Below are 22,411 nucleotides of genomic sequence, written 5' to 3' on the forward strand. Positions count from 1 at the left end.
AAAGATAAACCAGAAATTGTATTCGTTTTTATAACAAAAAAACTCCCACGCGAAATTAGAGAATTATCCCTGAATAAATTCAAAACTCTCGTTAAACGTAATCTAATGAATAAGGCTTTTTATAAATTTTACGACTATTTGAATTATATAGATCCTTATCCTTGGGATTGTATTAATAAGGAGTAAAACACCATATTTACACCTAAGAAAGTCTCTCATTCACAGTGTAAATTCTTTTACGCTGAAAAGTCATACAGACATAATAAACACTCTACTTTCTAGCTATAATTTTCAACAATTGTATTGAAAGTGGCCAGTTTCCCGATTTAATGAAACATAGTAAATTAATTCCATTATTTAAGGCAGGTGGTATATCCGACCCTAATAATTTTAGACAAATTTCTGTACTACCTAATTGTAGTAAAATATTCGAAAATAAACTATATTAAATCAACTAGTAAGTCATTTCAACGTAAACAAATTATTACATAATTATCAGTTCGGTTTTACTTAGGGTGTTGAGTTATATAGATGTATAGTTAAGGCTTGGGAGGAGTCGCATGACGCTTCAGGTGTTTTCTGCGACTTATCTAAAGTATTAGATTGTGTCCAACACGAGACTATAAACGCGAAAGCTCCGTACTTACTAAATTACCGCACTGAATCTTATGAATTCCTGACACGGGAGAACTCAGAAGGTTGCAGTGAATGGTAAGAGGTCCTTTGAGTCAGCCGACCCATATCTATGAACCTCCATATTTACGGCTGTAGATATGGAGGTGCCACAGGGTAAATTCTTGGCCTTTCGATCTTTCTTGTTTATATAAATGACCAATCTACCTTTCATCGTAGAGAAAAATCATCAGATAGTACTGTTTGCTGATAATACATCCTTAATTTTCAAAATCAAATGACTAGAAACTAATTTTGCCGATGTGAACAATGCTCTCTCTTCGATTGTACATTGCTTAATGCAAAAAAAAAACCTAAATGTATTAAATTTTGTGCATAAATAAAATAATAAAAGGGTTATAGGTACTGAACCTATTATAAATGATGAGAAATTGAATCTGGATGATACAACTGTATTTCTTGGAATCACCATGCATTCAAAATTCAGTGGTCCCCGTATTAGAGGATTGGCGAAGAGACTTAGTGCTGCAGCTTACGCGGTGAAAAGGATTCGCTCACTAACTGATGCTGATACAGCTATTTTAGTTAATGACTTATGTCTTATGATTATGGGGTCATCCTGCTGATGTCTATGATGCAGGCTGATGAGGGCTATTCGTGCAATGTATAATTTAAAGTTTAAGAAATCTCTGAGAGATAAATTCAAGGAAATTGATATACTTACCTTACCCTTGCAATATATTTATGGAAATATTTTGTATGTATACAAAAATAGTGATAAGTTTACTAAAATAGACCAGACGCATAATTTTAATACTCGGAAGAAAAGCAAGCTGCAATTTCTCCGTACTAGATTATCTAAATTAGTTAGTAATGATTTTTTTTGTGAAAAAGCAAACTTTTCTTTAATAAAATCCCAGAAGGCTCTTTTATCTCTGCCTTTTAATAAATTTAAGAATTGTATTAAAGAAAAGTTGTGTAAAAAGGCTTACTATTAAGATAACGATTATCTAGTTGATAAAAGGGCCTGGGACTAGTGTTAGACAGGCTACTTCTAATTTGCAATATTTGTTTTAAAATAATCATTGTGGTGACTAGCAGTGGCTTGATATTTTGCCACCTCTTGCTATCTTGTGTTTCGTTTTATCTTTTGTACTTTCTGGTGCTATTTCCTCGTACCAGCTTGTTGAGCCTGGATGATGGGAGATGCGTTACATGCACACTACGTTTATTTTTTAACCGCTTCCTTTGTTACGCCGGCTTTTTCTCTCGGCATACATCCTCTCTCTTCTTTGCCGATGAGTAGGGATGTACGCGATACAAACTTAATGACGTGGAATAAGTGATACTTGTATCTTATATTACATTAGCAACATATTTTACTTTTTATTTGTTTTTATTGATTTTTTAAATGTAGGCGATAATGCAAATGAGGCAAACGGATAGGAGGCTCACCTGATGTTAAGTGATACCGCCACCCATATATTATATTCTGCCTTGACGTCTGATAGTGAAACTCAGCTGCAGGTCGGAACAACCCCTCTGAATACTCTCCATGGTAGAAGGTGCAGAGAGACCACATCTCTACGCAACGCCATGGGATCAAGCCGCACGGAAAATATTTGGTCGGTGACGATTCGAATCGCTCTTCGTTGAATACGGTCAAGCGGATGAAGCTGGTACATGGGAGTTCCCTCCAAGGCCGAATTTGCGCTTTACAGAGTTGTAAGCGGTGGCCCGGAGTGAAGTACCGTCTCGCCTTGCACACCAAGCTTTAGCCTGCCCTTCGCTAATCAGCTTGCGGCCCTCTAGATACCTAAGGCCGTAATAACAGTTTCTATTATTTTGGAGAACAAGGAGGTTATAGCTATTGGGCGATAGTTGGACGTATAGAAGCGATCATTTTTACGGTTTGGTTTTATTGAAGCGATCTTCCAGCACTTAGGCTCTATGCTGTGATTTCCCCAGTTTTTTTAAATATTTGTTGCTCGGCCTTACAAACAATTTGTATGACTCCAAACTTGGTGATAAAAAGAGTGCCGGAGAGTTTCTTGCAGTTCTCCTTGCCCACTCAATGCCCTTGACTTGCGAACTGGTATTAAATGAAAATTTAGAATCAATTTAATATAACTTTTGTGTTGACGTTCATTGGAGTTTCAATCCTTTTCGAAATTAAATGACACTACGCCTGGTGGCTCCTAGAGGAAGATAGTTGAACGATAAGTCAATAAAAAGAAAACGCTTCAGCGAACGACTGTGAACTGGTTGAAGATCTTCAATGCAGACCCGACATTTTTCTTTGGGTTATATACAGATTTAACGTTTTAACTTAGCTCAGCGTACCTAGTGTTTATATTCAGGCTCTCTGTTCTAAGTAGAAATGTCAATCTGTATAACCATCTCGGCATGAAGATTATTTACTAATAAATTATTTTGTTATCAAAGTGGCGATGAAAGCATTTTTTAAATATTGTATCGGAGAATAAAATTGATAAACACATTCCACGAATACACACAATACAACCGATTTTCGAGCTATAAACCACTCATGTTAGTTATTCACAAAACAGATTTAAATTCAAAATATAGGTGGGGTCTGAGAAACACGACGTACAAATGTTCAAAGTAAGTGTGTACTTAGAGACTACTTTAGATCACGTGTTCGATTTTTTAGTTAAGTATAAGAGCAGTGTTGGCCCAGTGACTTATTTCTGAGCTCGTAGGTTCGAACCCCTGCTGTGCTCGGTTACATTTAACTTTCTATATGCACATTCAAAACTCACCCGATATTAAAAGTATCTATTTCGATGTTTGTGCTTCGGAATAGTCATTAAGGTATATTTTCTAGGCTTTGGAATAGATTCCTTGGACGATTTCAACGCAAATCGACTATACTTATGAAGAGATAAAAACGCAATCTATGAGTCAGTGTCCATATGGAACTTTTCGAAAATCATCGACTGATATCAATTGCGATAATGACCGCAGGCCAGAACTAGTCAATAATAAAAGTCATTTGGGCAGGTGGCCAAAACGATGCCGTTGAGCGTTACAACTTCACACTTTATATTGTTATCTATCGCTCAGAAATAGGTCGAACCATCAATACAAATATAGGACAATCTTCTTACATTCTAAACATTTTTTTGATGTTTTTGTTTTTTTCTGTTTAAATCTTTAATATGTTAAATAAATAAATCAATAATTTTCATACGTATTGTACAAAGAAAACTTAATCATTACAACACTACATTTAGATAATAAAGTATTTACAATATTGTAATAATATTCAATATTAAAAATGGAAAGGGCAATATTTTCTGTATATAAAGATTTACAAAAAAACAATTCTTTATAATACGTAAGTTATAGTGAAACGTTCGTTGATGATGTTCTTGAAATATGGATATATAATTTCGGAAATAAATTAATGATTAATATTAATTTTACCTCGTTCTATATATAATATTTTTATTCCTATTAAATATGGAATATGGAATTTAACCACGGTAATATTAATAAAGATATAAAACTTAGTACCTATATTCGTATCTCGCAGACTCTATATGCTGGACTGAATAGTCCTAAGAATGTTTATTGAGTTCGTAAAATCACAACAAAATTGAAATATATAACTATACATTTTTATTAGAAATTATAAAAATATTAAAAAAAACTATAATTTAGAATAAGCGCAATGCTAATAAGGTACAAATATAAAAGTTATTGCATTACAATAAGCGACCAATCAGTCACCTAAATAAATATTAAGGTGTACAAATCAGTGACCAGTTGAGTAATTAGCTCATCTCAAAGCCTGCCACGGCGATGTGGTTTGTGGCTTTCGCTGTCAACTGCATACATGCGGCTCTCAATATCCACTCGAGCATGTATAGAATATAGTGCGCGTAACTGTAATTAACACTTTCTGTTATAAATGTTCTATGTGGTCTATGTTTTGATTGCTAAGCTTTTGTGTAATAACGATTAGATCTTGCGTTCCAGACGTGGCAGGATTATTTAATAAGCGCGGGTCGTACAGTAAATTCAAAAGGGCTGAAATGTATTCAAAAATCGATGGTGTGATAATGTAAGCTAATCTAATTTAAAGCACCTATTATTTGACAATACCGGTTAAACCACTACTTAATTAGCGTATAAACATCGCTATACATCGATAAAATGCTGCCAGCATTAAGGGACTGCCAAAGGTTATAATTTTTGAAGTGAAACTTCATTAGGCGCATTCATCAGGGTAAAAATTGCATTGCGATGTGCAGCGTTTTTGTCGAAGAAAAGGGAGAGAGACTGAGTCCGATTTAGAGAGTGAAAAAGGGAGATCACGCTATTGGTTGATGTATTCGTTTAGTAGTTCCATATATTAGAACTTTAGATAGCAATTCTGTCGCATAGGGTCTTGTGCATTAAACGCAGATTTTTTTATTTATCTATATTATCATTCATCATCGTATACAGTGTGAATAAAGATATAAGAATACATGGAGTGATCATATACTGGTACATGATCATCTATTGGGGCTTTTAACTTAGTAATAATTAATTTACAAAGAAGTCACTTCTGACATGTGTACCTATTAGGCACGCACTTTTATTGTGTCAGTAAATATTATTTTATGCGCAATTTAGTTTCAGATTCTTTTGTTTTCTTACTAATTCATACTTTGTAAAATATATGTATAAAATCAATTTATCAATGAAAATATTATTTGGACTGCAATTTAGTAAGGTATATCTTATATTTATCTTTTATTATTTACTTTTACTCTTTCCGATACGTTAATGAAAATAGATTAGAAAATGTTTACGGCGACGATATTCCGAATAACGGTCCATAATTCATCTTTTATAGAATTTAAACCAAAATGTTATCGTAGCATAGCGGCGTTGTAATAATTTGTTACTTAAGTGTCTTAAGGTTTTGTATAGAACTAGGACCCTAGATTTGAATAAAAGGCGTAGTCGAGGTGAATTACAATTTTTGGCAAGTTTCTCAAGAAAATAATACAAGTTGAAAATTCACTAAAACCAAATGCGTTTCGTTGCTTGATGAGCGCCGTTGTATGTTCAATATGGGACGAAACGGCGCTGCACGAGGTCAGCTGGATTATACATATGTAACGAATTGAATATTCACGAAGGTGTATAGTTCACTTTGCCTTAAAAAAATCAATCGCGCTGCAACTTTTGATGTGAAACATCTATAGCCGCACGTAAATCCGATTTCTGGCGTGGCGACGCGTCGACACGCTATACGATGGTATATATATACAGTCTATATGAAGTCACTGATTAAACGAATTAAGTAGTCCCGATTTGAAATAAATTCGTAAATTTTTGTATTTAATGAAAATAAATGTTTATTCAATAAATAGTCATCGATATCTGGAAAAAAATCGTAATATTTTATTTTATCATTATGACATATTTAGTTCCTATCACAATATGTTCTTTTCTGCATATTACTTTTACAAAATAATGTCGATGTTTCACATCTGCCAGGCGTCCCGTGACGGCTCACTTTTTTTTAGGTCTGGGCCTAGATTTCTGTATCTGTTTCATGATTATTTGTAAATCTAATAGGGAAGATGTTGATCAGCCTGTGCCTAACACACGCCGAAATTTTTTTGGGTCTAAAGGAAGCAAGTTTCCTCCCGATGTTTCCTACACCGTTCGAGCGAATATTAAATGCACACATAGAAAGACAGTCCATTGGTGCACAGCTGGGGACCGAACCTACGACTTCAGGAATGTTAATTGCACACTATAGCCGCTAGGCCAACGCTGCACACTGCTTTGTTGTAATGAGTTGAGTAAATAAAGCAGTAATGCGTTTAATCCAAATGGCATTTTATAACTTATCCCTATAAATAAACGCATACCTGGAGTGAACGAGAAATAACCAATACATTTTCCTCGCATTATATGCAAAGCGTGCGAATGTCAGCTCTTCAGTTATAATAAACGTGTGTGCTGGGCACCAATTTTCTTAGTAAGTATACAATTGCTTGCTAATACCTTACTTAAATGAACAACGTCAAGCTCAGAGCGAGCTAAGCTGAGTGGCCTATTAATGAAAATGATCAGTGAAACCGTCACAGAAATGTTTATATTACGGGACAATATACAAAATTTGTTTGTATATTTAGTTATTTACAGAAAATTATATACAGTTGATGAATTTTCACAGGTTTTGGTTGTTTATTGTTAAAGAATAAAACCTTGTAGTTTATATCCGTTGATTAAAGTAGAAAATTCGCAGCTCTGCTAGATAGAAAACTACTAATATACAAATATTTAACCTTTTAAAAACGACAACTATTGTACTCGTAGCGCTCGTAGCCACGAAATATCGTAGCAATGAATCTTGTAGCGTTCGGAACCGTAGCATAAGCTTTAATACCATCAAAGGAAGAATATTTATCATCTCAGTGCTTTAAGATCCACGTTAATGTAGTCTCACTGTCATTACTTGCTGAAACACATTTTTCAATGCAGCCTAATAAAATTATAAGTGGATTAATAAGCAATGCTTTTGCCATACAGTATTTATTATGTCATCTTGTTAAAGTTGTGAAGATTGCTTCAAAGATTCAACTCACGGAAACTGTTCAACTCTGAAACTCTTCCTGAGCCCCTTATCCTATCCTTTGGGATTTGTAGGTTACCTCAAATCAAAGCAGCGATGTTGTAGATACTAAATATGTTCATTCATAAGTAGGACTACAAATCTACAGCCATATATATTACAGGAATGTAGTTATTTAAATATTATGTATGGATTTTTCAAACATCTATATCTATAGCTGTGGTTAAGGATAACAAAAACATTTTAAAAAATTGTACTAACCGGCACTGTTCAGTTGGTTTTATATCACCTACTTACGTATAGCTTATGTACCAGGTTCAAATGTCTACCTTTGAAACAAAATAGTCGCAAAAATATTGGCATAGAAACTCAAAGTTAGAAGTAAAAGTTGGTTATTCAATTTGCCTTTGAAACGGAGGCAAAGGTTTTTAAAAGAAAAGGATTGCTGGTTAAACATGTTTAAAAGAACATCATAGTTATTGAGGTAGCGAAGCGCACTCTACAAGGTTACTTGAAATGTCGACTATAACTTTCCATGATGAAAACATACAATGGGGTCTTTAGAAACTCCGCCTTTACAGTGATAATATAAGATACGTATGAATGAATCCTTGGAGTTAATTATAAAATAAAATAAAAAATATTTAAGTGGAAAATAGATTATAGATAGATTAGAGATATATCTAATGGAAGAGAAAGACTATGAAATATTTTGGTTACTTATTAAAGTGTTCCATTATTCCAATATTGACGATTGCAGTACATTGTATACAAAAAACATGTCTAAGTACAGATTTTCAATACAGACGTTTTGCATTCCACCCGGCCATAAATTTTGTTTTAGACCCAAAGTAGTAGAAGCCTGATAACGTTAAAAAACCGATAGGAGGGAGAAATCGAGTTATATTTAAAACAAACCGATTGTGACACCTCTAGATGTCCGTAAGTAATATATTATGTATAAAGTTGTTCTCAGTTACTTTAAGCACAAATTAGGAGGGAGACAGTCTATACCGTAAAGAAAAACAATTATAAACTTTCCTGTCACTTAATATAATCTTTGGTCATACAAATCAAATGTAATTAATAAACGAAATTACAATATTATTTACAAAAGAAACGCCGAGTTTATTTACGCCCAGTATCGCTAACTTCGACTTCAAGTTGACAATTAATTATATATAAGTTAAAAGCCTATGTAAAGTATTCATACTAAAGTAATAGTTGACTTTTATCTGTTGTTTATGAGTATGTATTATCTAGATATTTAATTAACTCAACAACGATGGGTGATCACAATCTTCGCTATTATAGTTTGTCAAAGCGTTGAAAATAGATTTATCTAAGTTGCGGTCATATATTAAATTACAAATTTATATGAATATTATAAATGTAAATATGTTTTTGTTGGAGAAATTCACAACTTAGCTGATCTGGCCAAACATCAACAGGCAAATAATTTAATAGCCTCACCTGATGCGTGCCCTGTTGCACTCACTTGGCAATCTACTTGATTGAAGAGTAATTTGAAATTTTTGGCAACTCCACAAAAATATTGAATAACAGCTACTTATATTTTAAACGGGCTGCCCCGCGAACGTTTCGCCTCAAAATGATTTTTTACTTAGCCTACCTTTTTAGCAGATACAAACATTTTGCTATTCTACCCCATGGAGACCGGTAGCTCTTCCGCAATAAAAACTTTTATTAATGTTTTTCTGTGAAATTTTTGCGCATAAACTTATTTTGCGATTAATTTTTATTTATATAGCTGTTGGGCCGTGTGGTCATATTTAAAAAAATTAACAAATCTGTACTTGCATTTTTCTACACTTTCTCAGTATATACAAAGTTAGAATATGTCCACTCTAGAGCAAAAATAATTCGAAAAATTCGTTGGTTATATGTATATATGTTTGAATCGGGTTCTCGGGTCATCGGGGTGATTTAAATAATAGAGGATTTTACTTTTACTCTATATTAACAACTCGCTTACAACAACAGAATATAATCGAAATAATGAAATGTTAATCGGTATGTAACGAATGAATGCAATGTAACTGTCGAAGAGAGTGCCTACGTCTGGATATACTCTCGAGGCGTAACTACGACGATTTAGAAAATCGCCACGCTTATAAATTTAAGCAAGCTTGAGTGAGCAAAATGTACAACTTTGGCTCGTACAAAAACAATAATAGATATGTTAAACCCAGAAAGGTAAGGTTATCACGAGGCATGGAATATCAATTTGGCAGTAATTTCAAATGTAGATGCTATTTTTGATACACAGCTTAATTATAAGAAGAGAACTGATAAACAAAACTCGTAGACTTAATCCTAACGCTTCAAATATAACATATCACTTTGATTAAGTAGTAGCAACTAAACTGCAGTTTATATGAATTGATGTCCAGGATGGGTCCGAACATATTGACATTCACAACCTGCAGCTAAATTTCGTTTGATGTCATCATATCCTGGATCACGCTATGCAAGTTTTTCTAAGTACAAGATCTCGACACAGACATTAAGTGGCCTTCGGAAAGGCCACTTAATGGCTAAAACCCCTTAACCCGCCTTCCTTTTAAGACGGAATCACAGACCTGTATACTCAGTATTTTATTATTAATTAGCCTTTATTGATATATGCACCCAGTATAATATATTAACACTAACTTGTTTTAGTTACATTACCTAATTTAATCTAATAGATCATATATCCGTTTTTGGTGATCAGCGTGTCCTGTGGCCCCTAGGCCTCTTCCAGTTGCTTCCATTCTTTCCATTTCCATTATATCGTCTGCCTATCTCTTGCACTGTATTCCTCTTTTCTTTTCTCCATCGCGTGGTTGCCATTCCGTAATATTTGTCATGTCGTCATGTGCACGGTCCAACGCCATTTCAATTACCTTTTTTTGTAATGTCCTCTACTTTTGTCCTTGATGTTATCTCTTCTGCCCTTCTTCGATGTCTTACTACTAATTAAATGTAGTGGCTCCACCGGTGTGAAGAAATTTTTATTTATCCTTTACCAAAAATTCGGGATTTACTACAGGATATAAGTAAGTACACTTATGATTATTTTACTTGTGAATAAATCGATTGGAATCGAATGTATAGAGAAGGATGCAAAGGTAATGTAAAAACTCATGTAATAAATTTCGTGAGAGCTTTGTTTTGCTGCCGTTAATCGAACTCGCAATTCGAAAATGTTAGGACACTTTTGTACACTATTATCCAATTTTCCAGAGATTTTCTTCTATTCTAACGGGAAAAGCATATTCAGCTGTCGCAGATTAGGTGTGTAGGTAACATTAGAGCGATGCTAGTTTTATTAAGCGGCTTTACAGGAAAATAGTATCACCCGAAAATCTCGCAAGAATTTCCAAAATCGATCTCAGTATCATTCAAGAACAAAAGGAAAATAATAGAATTAAAAAAATATTGAGCAGTTATGCATTCAATTTACATGTTATATTCTTTAACTAAAATCCTTTAACACCGAAATATAAAAACTGTAATAATTTTAATCACTTCATTAAAACTACTATAAAAGTTCGCGAGATATTTATTAATAATAGTATTATGCTATATGATAGCTCTTATGTGTCAATTGCGTCACGTGAAGACAAATATAACGAAACCCACTCATATATTCGTTATCGCTGTGTTATTTTTATTTAGTCATATTAAATATAAAAATAATTCTTATAGTTAGACTTGAAAATTATTAAACGCGCTGATGACCGCGTTTTGATAGTATTTTCTATATATAAAAAACCGTCTCACATTTATACACTTCGATAGTTTTTGTACATTTTGAGTTTAGGTGAATTGGCTTATAAAGAGTGAATTAATCAAGAAAGGCGTAATACGACACTATGACTGAATTACCAGCATAAACAATGGAGAATACCACATAGTTACTGTATTTATAATTAAATCCAGCACGAATAATATGCAAATACTTACTAGACACTTGAAGATAAGCCTGACCTTTCCTTTTAAAAAAACTAATGAATAACTTTACTTAACTACTCTACGTAATGTATACGTGATCATCCTTAGGATCTACTATGTGCTTACAATTAAATCATTACAATGTATTCGTATAATATAAAAGCAATATTAATCACCGCCATTATATTAATATTCAATATACAAAAGGTACTAAATGTATAACCTCCTAATGTAATGTGCAAATAGTTTCAATAAAACCAAATTTTAACGTTTAGTATTTAGCTCGAAAAGCCTGAATGCCACATTATCAGCATTAGCACTGATTACGCTGATAATGTTCCTCACTGGGCATCCAATACCATTTATTACATACATCCAATACGATTACGCTCTTGTGCTGTATTTGCTTAATGTGTTATATTGGGTAACTTGACACAGAGTATCACAAAACTAGGCTATATATATGTATATATATGTTACAAATTGTAACATATCCATTGCACTCCCTTTGCCCCGCATTAGCAATGCCTGTACCCCTCTGACGCAACACCATTATAAAAGGTGCGGACCACAGACACCAACTGCTTTGATCGGATACCTTATATCGGACCGGTCAAATGCTCAAATTATAGACAATCTCTCTATTAATCGTGCATTTTGGGCCTATTTCGTTTTTGTATTTAATTAAGTTTCAATTATTGTAATAGTAAGTAATTAAGGTATTTTTTGGTATTCACCGCTCGCCCTCACTTTATTAAATTGTATGGTTAGAAAACCAATTCAATATCAAAGAGAATATGTTAACAAACTCTATTTTTCAAGCCGGGGAACGTAGGTTAGCTTTCATATTCAATACAACATATTTCTTATTATTTTGTATCACGAATTGTTATTCAAATAAATCACTGACATCTATAGATAATACTCTATGGTCCAGATTTATTTTCTATTAATATAGTTATATTTAATAAAAATCAAAGTATAATTTATTTATTTAAACAACTTATGGAATCACTTATGAACATATAATTTTCATCTATTTCTAAGTTTCCAAATAAAAAGGCATAGAACCCATGCGAACTGTCACGAAAAAATATTTTTCTTTATCATATCATATATTTATTTTAATTATTACATATTTATCTTATTTACAAGTTTATAGTCCATATTATAAAGGCGACGTCGGATCGTCTTAATTTTTATCTTTCAATCAAAAAATTTCACCACATAAAAAGGTCTCACATTTGAGACGTATGACGATTTCAATAAATTACGGTGTCAGTATATTGTTACGAGCGTTTCCTGATCAGTTTATTTTTATATTGTCTCATTATTTCTGTTATTCTGTTGACTTTGTGTCGACAATTTTAAACCTATAAAATTATTACATCTTCAAAACCTTTTAAATAGGATATGTCTTCATTAAAAATAATATAATAAATTATAATAATTTTGTGTTGGCTTAAACTAAATTTTACTATGTTCTATTGAACAATTTTAGTCATATTTATAATAGCATTTAGTCTTATCCAAGGCAGCAAGCAATAATTAAGCAATATTAAGCAATAATGGAGATAAGCAATTTAAGTAAGCACAATTTTCAAATCCAACAAAGAATGCATTCCGATTACCGAACTCCTTTAAAAACCTTCGTATGTAATTTATAATATCTAATAATAATTAAAGTATTTAGTGAGCACATACACTATACATGCAACATTTTTCATATAAATTACGAAAAGTCCGAAGCTCTTGCAACGAAATACATGCGGGTAGAATTTCGTGTTCTGTGTCCAATTAAGAAACTCACTTGGAGAGTTAGTGAACATTTATAGACATTGAATCTTAATAGATTGATTTATTTGACAAATATACTAACTAAATTATGCCAATCGTTCCATACTGAATTGTTCCTTATTAAAGGTCAGATATTAGAAAAATCTTATTTTAAATATTGAAATTCCATTAAGTTCTCCAGTCGCCTGGAAATAATTAAATATTTTCGAAGAGTTCGTGCCGACCAGCGTGTCTGTTCTACTTGAAGACGTAAAAATTTAATATCATACTTTTATTTGTGTTCATTCACCATCTTTTATCATACTATCTACAATATAGAAACTGGAGATTGGAAAACAAATTGGCATATAAACACAGTAGCGGAAAGTTTCTTGCGATTCTTCTCGCCTGTTTTTATGTCAATCGGAGAAGTGCTATTTGACATTGAAAATGATAATGTAGTTTGATTTAATTAATATTCAACATTGGTCAACCGCTGCCATGACTGACACGTTTGTGCTTAATTATAATAAGTGCGCGATACACCGATTCACTATAATGATATTTTAAAAGTTTAAATGTATGATTAAAAAATGTAATGATGTATAAAGTGTAATTTATACACAATATATCAGTATTGTTCTCGTACAAGTCCGTAATTATTTTAATGGGTGTGAGTAATTATTTATGTATATAACACAAATATAGGGCTTAGGGTTGTTAGGTATTTTGTATTTAAACATTTCATAGAGCCTGCAAATATTTTTACACTACATTACTATACAGAGACTCCTGACATTTATTATTAATAAACTTAATACACATTTTACAGTCCACTGGAAAACTGTACCATATCCATCGCTTCAATCAAAGCCCCATATACTGGCCATTTTATATGCATATAATGTAAAATATGTATATAAAATAATTATTATATTAATCACTCATCTTTTCGCATATCCGAAGGTATTTACGTTAGAGTCATAAAAATCTACGATTTCACCTCTGTTAGAAATTAAGAATTTATTCTTAAGGGTTTGGTTTTTTAAGCGTCTTGGGAATCTCGAATCCGGTTAAACCTTCCGTTGGTGCCCTCAATTTACATATTTATTTGCATTTCAACCGTAACAAGGATATTAAGTCTGTGGCAAGTTTCACATCGTTGTTTTGAATTGTAAGGTGGTAGTTCATTCTGTTGGATCATATATTATGTAATCATACGTAGTACAATTGTTTTATTTACTAGGAATACGTAGGCTGCCGAAATACAAATCTCTCTACACCGTAAGCTTAACTTTTAAAATCAATTTAAAGTAATAAATTCTTACACAAACAATTATATTTTCATATAATCTACGAAACGACTTACAGACACGACATACATGTACTAAATAGATTAAAAACCAGAATGAATAGATAAAATTTAAGTAAGCAATAATCAAGCTCATCAATCAAAAGCTCCTGGGTATAATTCTGCGTATGTATACCACGATATATTTAAAATGCTATCTCGATTTAAGTTGTATATAAATAATAAAAATTCTGTTTATTATAAAATGTATTTCTCAGAATTCTATATCAAAAAATGTCAAATCCATGAAACGTTATATTGAATTTCAAAGTAGAACTATTCAATCCCGCCTTCACGCTCCTAAGCGTGGAACGCTAGCAGCATAGGCATTCAAATCAGTGCTAGATTCTGAATGAGGATTCCAAAACGGTCGAAGTACTCTACTTGCTGGTAATAAAACGCCAGATGTGTCTAACAAGGCCATTAGCAAATAATTGTTACATCCTTTATAATATTTATGTATGTTTCTGCAATGGTATGTATTATCGATTGTTATATTTTTTGTTTATAGGCTGAATTCTTTAATTTACCATTTTGGAAGAGGCCATCAGGATAATTTATTGTATTATTTTAAGAAAATTTTAACCTTAACCTTAATAATGTGTAACTTTATGCTTAACCATTTCAGTATGAATACCCATACATACGCTACGTGGATTTTTTTATGCATATCTAACCATATTTTTTTTTATTCGTACGTTTCATTCTAATTATCATTAGTCTGCTCGTTTTAAATAAAATCTCTTGTTTATTGAAATGGTAAACCGGATAATTTTCATACAACAGTACCACAATTTTTAGACAAAGCCGCAAATTTTGATAAGTGTTACAAATGGTTATGCAAGAACCGTATTTCTTTGGATTCGAAGTCGAAAATCCCTTTGAAACTATAATAGTCCGACTTTAAAGACTCTAAAACCAACAAAAAAACAATTACTAATTCTCGTATTTGTTGAATGTAATCAATAATGTCAATAAAACAATATTTTAAAATGGGGTAATATTTTTTCGTTTAATTTCGTATCACGTTCTCCCGCATTGATACAAACAGTACAAAATATATAAATTAAGCCAACTCCATTTAGAGCTACGTTAATATTGTTCTGACAGGTCTAATTAGACAAAATGCCAGCTGAAAGAAAACTGGAACGGACTGCGGAGAAAGTCATTTTAGCCATTTCTTATAGAATACAGCAGAACTTATGTTCATACTTTACACCCTTGAACTCTATTATCCCATATTTTAAGCGACTAAATGAGACATAGTAAGAAACAGGCATTTATATTGAAATTATTCAATATTAAAAATAAGATTTAGTTAGATTTTTGTAAGGTGATGTTTACAGATAAATCTCATTTATCGAACTAGTAATCTATATTCATACCTAAATAGTGATTTAACTATTTTATAAATATCGGGATTAGAATATGTTATGATCTTCGACTGTTCGAGTGACGTTAATCTCTATAAGAGCTTTTAATCCTGAAAGCTTTTAAAGTGGGTTTACGGAATTACCACGTTTCCATCATCTTTTTAATTTCTTTCTATTTGTTTTGGTAATTTCGTTTATGCTCTACGTTGTAATATGATTTGACGTGCCGAGTTATATTGTTGGCCGTAGTGGTAAAATATAAAGGCAATTTCACTAGTGGTAATTAGTCTAATACTGCCGCCAATACAGGTACGATGCAAATTAAACTAATAATCCTGACATAATTGTACGGTACACACGGCAAAAGAGAGGCCCCTTTTGAACTTATTTACTTCTGAGATTACTGCAGATTTGGTACGAATAAACATTGCACTTCACCCTTTTCTAGCCCTGCATTGCTCGTTATGAAGGAAGGCGGACCGTCTTTGCATTGATTATTGGGAGCTTAGCGTCCGTGCCGAGCACGACTCTTAACTTTGATAACCTCATATTAGAGCGAATTGGTGCTTTTTTGCAAGTTTTTTATTTTTCCAGTTTGGTGATGGGCTCGGGGAAGTATTGCTACAGTCCCAGCGTGACGGTTAAATATTTGACTTTACGATCTGTTTGCAAGGCTTTGTCTATACATTTGCGTTCAATTAGCTTTGAAACGTATTTTTTATTTTTCCAGTTTGGTGATGGGCTCGGGAAAAATATTGCTACAGTCCCAGCGTGACGGTTAAATATTTGACTTTACGATCTGTTTGCGAGGCTTTGTCTATACATTTGCGTTCAATTAGCTTTGAAACGTATTTTTTATTTTTCCAGTTTGGTGATGGGCTCGGGAAAAATATTGCTACAGTCCCAGCGTGACGGTTAAATATTTGACTTTACGATCTGTTTGCGAGGCTTTGTCTATACATTTGCGTTCAATTAGCTTTGAAACGTATTTTTTATTTTTCCAGTTTGGTGATGGGCTCGGGAAAAATATTGCTACAGTCCCAGCGTGACGGTTAAATATTTGACTTTACGATCTGTTTGCGAGGCTTTGTCTATACATTTGCGTTCAATTAGCTTTGAAACGTATTTTTTATTTTTCCAGTTTGGTGATGGGCTCGGGAAAAATATTGCTACAGTCCCAGCGTGACGGTTAAATATTTGACTTTACGATCTGTTTGCGAGGCTTTGTCTATACATTTGCGTTCAATTAGCTTTGAAACGTATTTTTTATTTTTCCAGTTTGGTGATGGGCTCGGGAAAAATATTGCTACAGTCCCAGCGTGACGGTTAAATATTTGACTTTACGATCTGTTTGCGAGGCTTTGTCTATACATTTGCGTTCAATTAGCTTTGAAACGTATTTTTTATTTTTCCAGTTTGGTGATGGGCTCGGGGAAATATTGCTACAGTCCCAGCGTGACGGTTAAATATTTGACTTTACGATCTGTTTGCGAGGCTTTGTCTATACATTTGCGTTCAATTAGCTTTGAAACGTATTGTTTTGCCAAATGTGAGTGGAGTTGCCGTTTCAGTTATTGACAAGAGTCCGCCTACACTGTCTCGCCCTAGATCTTGAGAGTGTCGTGTCTTTGTCTTTTTGTGGTAATTGATTGGGTTTCAGTTCAGAAGAGGCCTTGTATTATTAAAAAGTTGGATTATGGGTTTAATGATCCATGTTGGTCGCAGGCCGTCTCATTTCAGTTTGGAGTTGGGGTTGCAGATCTGAGAATCGCGCGCGCTGTAATAACGACGATGTAACAACAAAAAATAATAGAGCATTAGTGCCGAGTAGTAGATTTAGGTGTAGAAACCATTTAAAATATCCTTAAATCAAGGAGATCTAGTAAATACATAAAATTAATAATGTTTTACTAAGTACAATTAATTACCGGAGGTATTAATAACCCGAGGTACTTACCAGCTAGTGGTCTGTGAAATGTGCTGTTAAATTTATACATATTGATTGTCCGGAGCATCTGTATAGTATATGTAGTGTATGTATTAGTAAGCTGTACTAGATAACTCAATGGGAGGGTGAGATGCAACCACTTAACAACCCTATGGATCCCCAAGCCCTACAGATGTACCCTACATATAAATAGTGGTTATATAAATAGGTACGAGATGGTTGCACCAAGAGATCTAACGTAACAAACGGAGCCCTACAGGTAGGATCAAAGGTTCAAGGTAGTGGGATTATGTTAATACTATCAGGCAGGCTCATCACGATAATGAAGGGCTTGAAGTAGCCTTCATCGAGAAATGTATAAGACAGAGCAATATTCAAATCTGATTTGTTGTTATAAAATATCATCTTAAATACTACTACTACACCTATCCACACATAAAAACTATTATTCTTGTAAGCTGTTGGTTCCACCAACACGCGCACCTACCGCTGTTAAAATTTATAATTAAGACATGATCCGTCTCAGGAGGTGGTCAATGTTCAACTAATACATTTTCCTATTACTATTATAAGCCGTCAGTGTATCGCGAAAATCTGAACACGTGGTTTTAAAAGGTGGTATAGGAATGCAGTCGGGGCAGAGAATGGAAATAATTTTGGAATTAGTTCTACATCTAGAGGGCTGTAAGGACCGAATGGATCATGCCTTCACATGGTATGATAAAGTTTCTGTGGCTACTACATGATATAGAAAGAACACTCTCATGTTAAATAAAGTCCGGAAACGACTTGCGCGCAGCTACTGTCTAAGTGTCACTAAAGTATAATGCCCTGAGGGCTCTTAGCTAAAACACTGTAGATCGGGCTCTAAACTCGATAAATCTTTTTGCAAACTTATTAAATCTTATAGAAATTCTCGCAAACGTTACATTTATTACGTATGGTCTCATTGATTATGAAAATAATTTTCATATTTCGACTCTAAGAAAAACACTTTCACGAGTTTCCTAGCGTTGAATTTATCGGGTTGTTTTAATCATGGTTAGGTCAATGCTCTAATGTAGCCATGTAACAACGCTGTTCTGATTTTTAACAGCTAGTTTTTAATTTTAATTTAAAATACTAATAGTTGTTGCTAATGAGTCCTTCTCAACATCAAAGTAAGTTAAAATAGGTTTCCCTTTATCGGCGACCTGTACAGCCTATTGCATATTAAAAGCAGGTGACATCTCCAATGTTTTAATGACTTGGTTTTAACCACAGGTTCTCAGAATAAAAAAATCGTAGAAAATAATATACTAAAACCATAGAAAATAATAACATACTAATCGTAGTAATAAATATACTTTTAAAATATTACAAAGTTAATGCTTAGTAATTAAAGGGATTGTATAGTCAACTGATTGGCAGAGATTAATCAAATTTTTCATCAATGAATGTGAAGTTATGACATATTTAAAGATATTTTATTAATTTATTCATTGTCGATTACCAAATTACGATAAATTACTTGTCAATGTTACAATTTTTCCTATTAAATCGTGAATGATCTACAGTTACGAATCTATTTGTGCAAAAAGCTTATATTTATTTATATCGTACTCGTGCAGCTATAATATATTTTATAAACAATAATTATACTAAACATACAGCAAGATGGAATACATAATCATCAAAAAGGTTCATATATTACAGAAGGAAAAACTCTATTCAAAAAACAAAAATTATTCAATACAATTAAACTAAGTAATACCTAATTTGGTTGCGTGATAGTGTAAAAGTGTGAGTACATATGTAAGTGAGGGTGTGTATGTGGGGTGTGCTCAAGATGCAAGTGATTTTGAGCTATGGATTTTCTTAATACTCCTTTAGCATATTCTGCAATAGCTGAAACAAGTCAAGGCGTAAATATGGTCGTTGTATGTCCGGGTTGCGCGATACAAAACTGAGTTTTTGGTATCGATGTGAGGAACGTGAAACAAACAATTTAGGTCTAGATTTCTGTATCTGTTTTATAATATTATTTTTCAAAGGCCAGGTAGGTAATCAGCCTTCTGTGAAACACGCCTTCGCCTTATGTAATATAAGGCATGCCAGCTTCCTCATGACGTTTTTCTTCACCGTATGAGGGATTGTTAAATTCTAAAAGTGACAGAAAATTCATTGGTAACCGGGGTACAAACTTCAGGGACGGGATTCTGTGGCTGACGCCACTAGGCCAACACTGCTCGAAACAACTACTACGAGCATTACGAATAATGACCGTTTCGTACATACTTAAGGAATACTCGGAAAATATTACTGCATAATGATTAACATTATGCCTTTAAAATTGGCAAATCACATAAAACATCCGTTATTTGTGGCTAGCGTAACAGGTCTTCCAATTAGTAACAAATAAGTTTTGGCAAGGCTCACAATACAAACAGACAAAAGCATAAAATCAAGTTACAGCAACATGTGGTATATTAGAATTAGAATTATCTTAGCTGTGTTTTGTGTAAATACAGAAATTGCATGTCTTCTGCTTGGCATTATTTTTATCGTAATTTAAAAATCAATGTTTGTTTTCTTTGCGTAAAGATTATTTAAATAATCAATAATTTATCTGAACACCTGTTTACTTTCGCACGAAAGCTTGTTCCTATAAAAACTTTCTTAGGTTAGGTTATGCGCATTGTTGCAATAACGAAGCCTTGCCGCATCGAAAAAATAAGTTATCAATGCCGGAACTCAACATCCAACATACTACTCGTAGTAGTTACTTCTACTTATACTTCTGTATAAGCATCTACTAGTTACGACTGGTACTTCGTATCGAAGGGAGAATCATGAAAAGAGAGTTGAATAAAACTGCAGTTTAGAAAGAGTTAGCACTCATGCTTCGGGATGTTGGACGTATCTCGTCTTTGTGAGGGTTTCCGCGCTAGGGGTAGCAAGAATGCGGCGTGCGTGCGGGTGACTGTGCGGCAGGGGGTGAAGAATGGTGGGGGATGCGTCGTGGCGCGGGGCAAGCGCGGGTTGACGCGTGCCGCAGTAGCGTGGAGGCGCCGTCGCGGCCGCACGCCTGCCTCGCCGGAACAACCGCGCCCGGGTAACGCTCTCACGAGGTCTCAAACCGCACATTACCACTCACTTTAACAGTGCCAATCCCTAAGGTTCAGTTCCACTTGGAGTTTCACAGACCGCCACCCATGGTTCGATTGTTAAGGCTTCTTGTTACGAAACTATCCTTCAAATCGCTTCTGCAATGCGAATTGCCTTTACCATATTTAACATTAATTAACTGTTTTTTTTGTTTTCTTTGCGTTACGCCTAGGCGATCAATGTCAAAAAATTTAAATGAACTACTTGTTACATTAAATATAGATTTTCGGCACTGTTTGAAATGCCGCCAAGATATCAGTAGGGGCCATCATCTACACATCGATTAATGTCACAAAATGTGGCGTTAAAGTGGGAATACTTTTTGATATTTAGTAATTTATTGATCATCACTGTAGTGTTATTTCATTTTTAAGCGTATTTGTTTTATGGACATTAATGAAATTGTGAAACGATCCTTTCATGTTTTCGATTCATTGTTTAAATTTCCCTCCGTTGTTCTTGCACCGCAGTCAATTGGATTTTCACGAAGGCAAAATCGTCTTGACAGTTTTGCGGAGGAACCTTATGTTTAAAAGAGCTGAGTCAGCAACTTGTTTAAAACTTAATGCAAAATATGTTTACAGCGTGAATCTTTAAATCAAACTTGTTCAAAGTTAATTTCGTAATAATTCCTGGGAACAAAGGCCTTAGTTCTAATCATATAACTTTTGATTTAACAAGGTGTAAACAGGCTTAGTGTTCCGGTTATAAAATAACCTTCATTACCTTATAAGCCGCGAAAGAAAGTACTGCACACAATAGCACTTAAAAATGTAAGATAGCGTAAACGCGTTGTTTGTCGTTATTTGTAGCGCAAAACCGAACTGGGTGAACTCAAATTATAATTTTATAATACTTTATTAAACGTTTTTAAAATGCATACATTATTTTCGCTTCGACAAATCCGTTAAACATATTATACGTTTTTCTTTGTTGAGAAATAGCATTTGTAAGGTGTCATTTAATTATGATAAATGAATCATGTAACTATTACATGAATCTATAATTCATTGATCCAGCATCAATTCTGATATTAATATGCCAAGCAATAAACAGATGTCTTATTAACAGGAATAATTATTTTTATACTTGGCATGTTTTTTCGTATAGCTTTTGCCTTTGACTAGGAGCTATATAGTGTATATAGATTCTCTGAATGATGGAATTAATTATTATTACATAAAATCCTTTGAACAAATACCCTTTCAAGTATTTTGTGTACATATTAAAACCGCCTATGCTAAAAAAAGACTGAATGTAAACTACGCGCATGCGATGTTCTTTAAGATTTATTGGTTCAATTGTGTTTTTTTTTTATCTGAAAGAGGGTAATTTGTAATAAGATCTACTTAAAATCGATCGAATACATAAGATAGAGACAGTTATCGAATACAATGTAACCAAATTTTCCCCTGATTTTTAGGTAAAAATTATTTAAAATATTTCGTATAAATTGTATTCATTTAAATTAAAAACAATTTTCGCCTTTATCGTTTTTATAAATATTGTGTTAACACACAAAAGAATAACGTTTCACAACGTGAAACACATATTTACAATAAAAGCCTTCTCATAAGTCGACATTTATATTTTTATGATGTTGGCTGTTAGCCCAA

At 33.4% G+C, this 22,411-nt stretch overlaps 1 protein-coding gene across 6 annotated transcripts in view; it reads left to right on the forward strand.

Annotated features, from left to right (window-relative positions):
• The window catches only part of LOC123718479 (potassium voltage-gated channel protein Shaker), a 183,417-nt gene that overhangs the window by 80,153 nt on the left and 80,853 nt on the right, over positions 1 to 22,411 (forward strand). For 4 of the 6 annotated variants that reach the window (XR_006755029.1, XM_045675016.1, XM_045675018.1 and 1 more), the window contains exon 1: positions 20,714 to 20,758. The exons of 1 other annotated variant lie outside the window; for it this stretch is intronic. The gene's annotated coding sequence lies outside the window, so the exon portion shown is untranslated. Of the gene's footprint in view, positions 1 to 20,694; positions 20,759 to 22,411 lie in introns of those variants that run through there. One more of the 6 variants, XM_045675017.1, reaches the window with a different exon arrangement.

The sequence above is a fragment of the Pieris brassicae genome, chromosome Z, assembly GCF_905147105.1.
Source record: "Pieris brassicae chromosome Z, ilPieBrab1.1, whole genome shotgun sequence".
Classification (NCBI taxonomy): Eukaryota; Metazoa; Arthropoda; class Insecta; order Lepidoptera; family Pieridae; genus Pieris; species Pieris brassicae.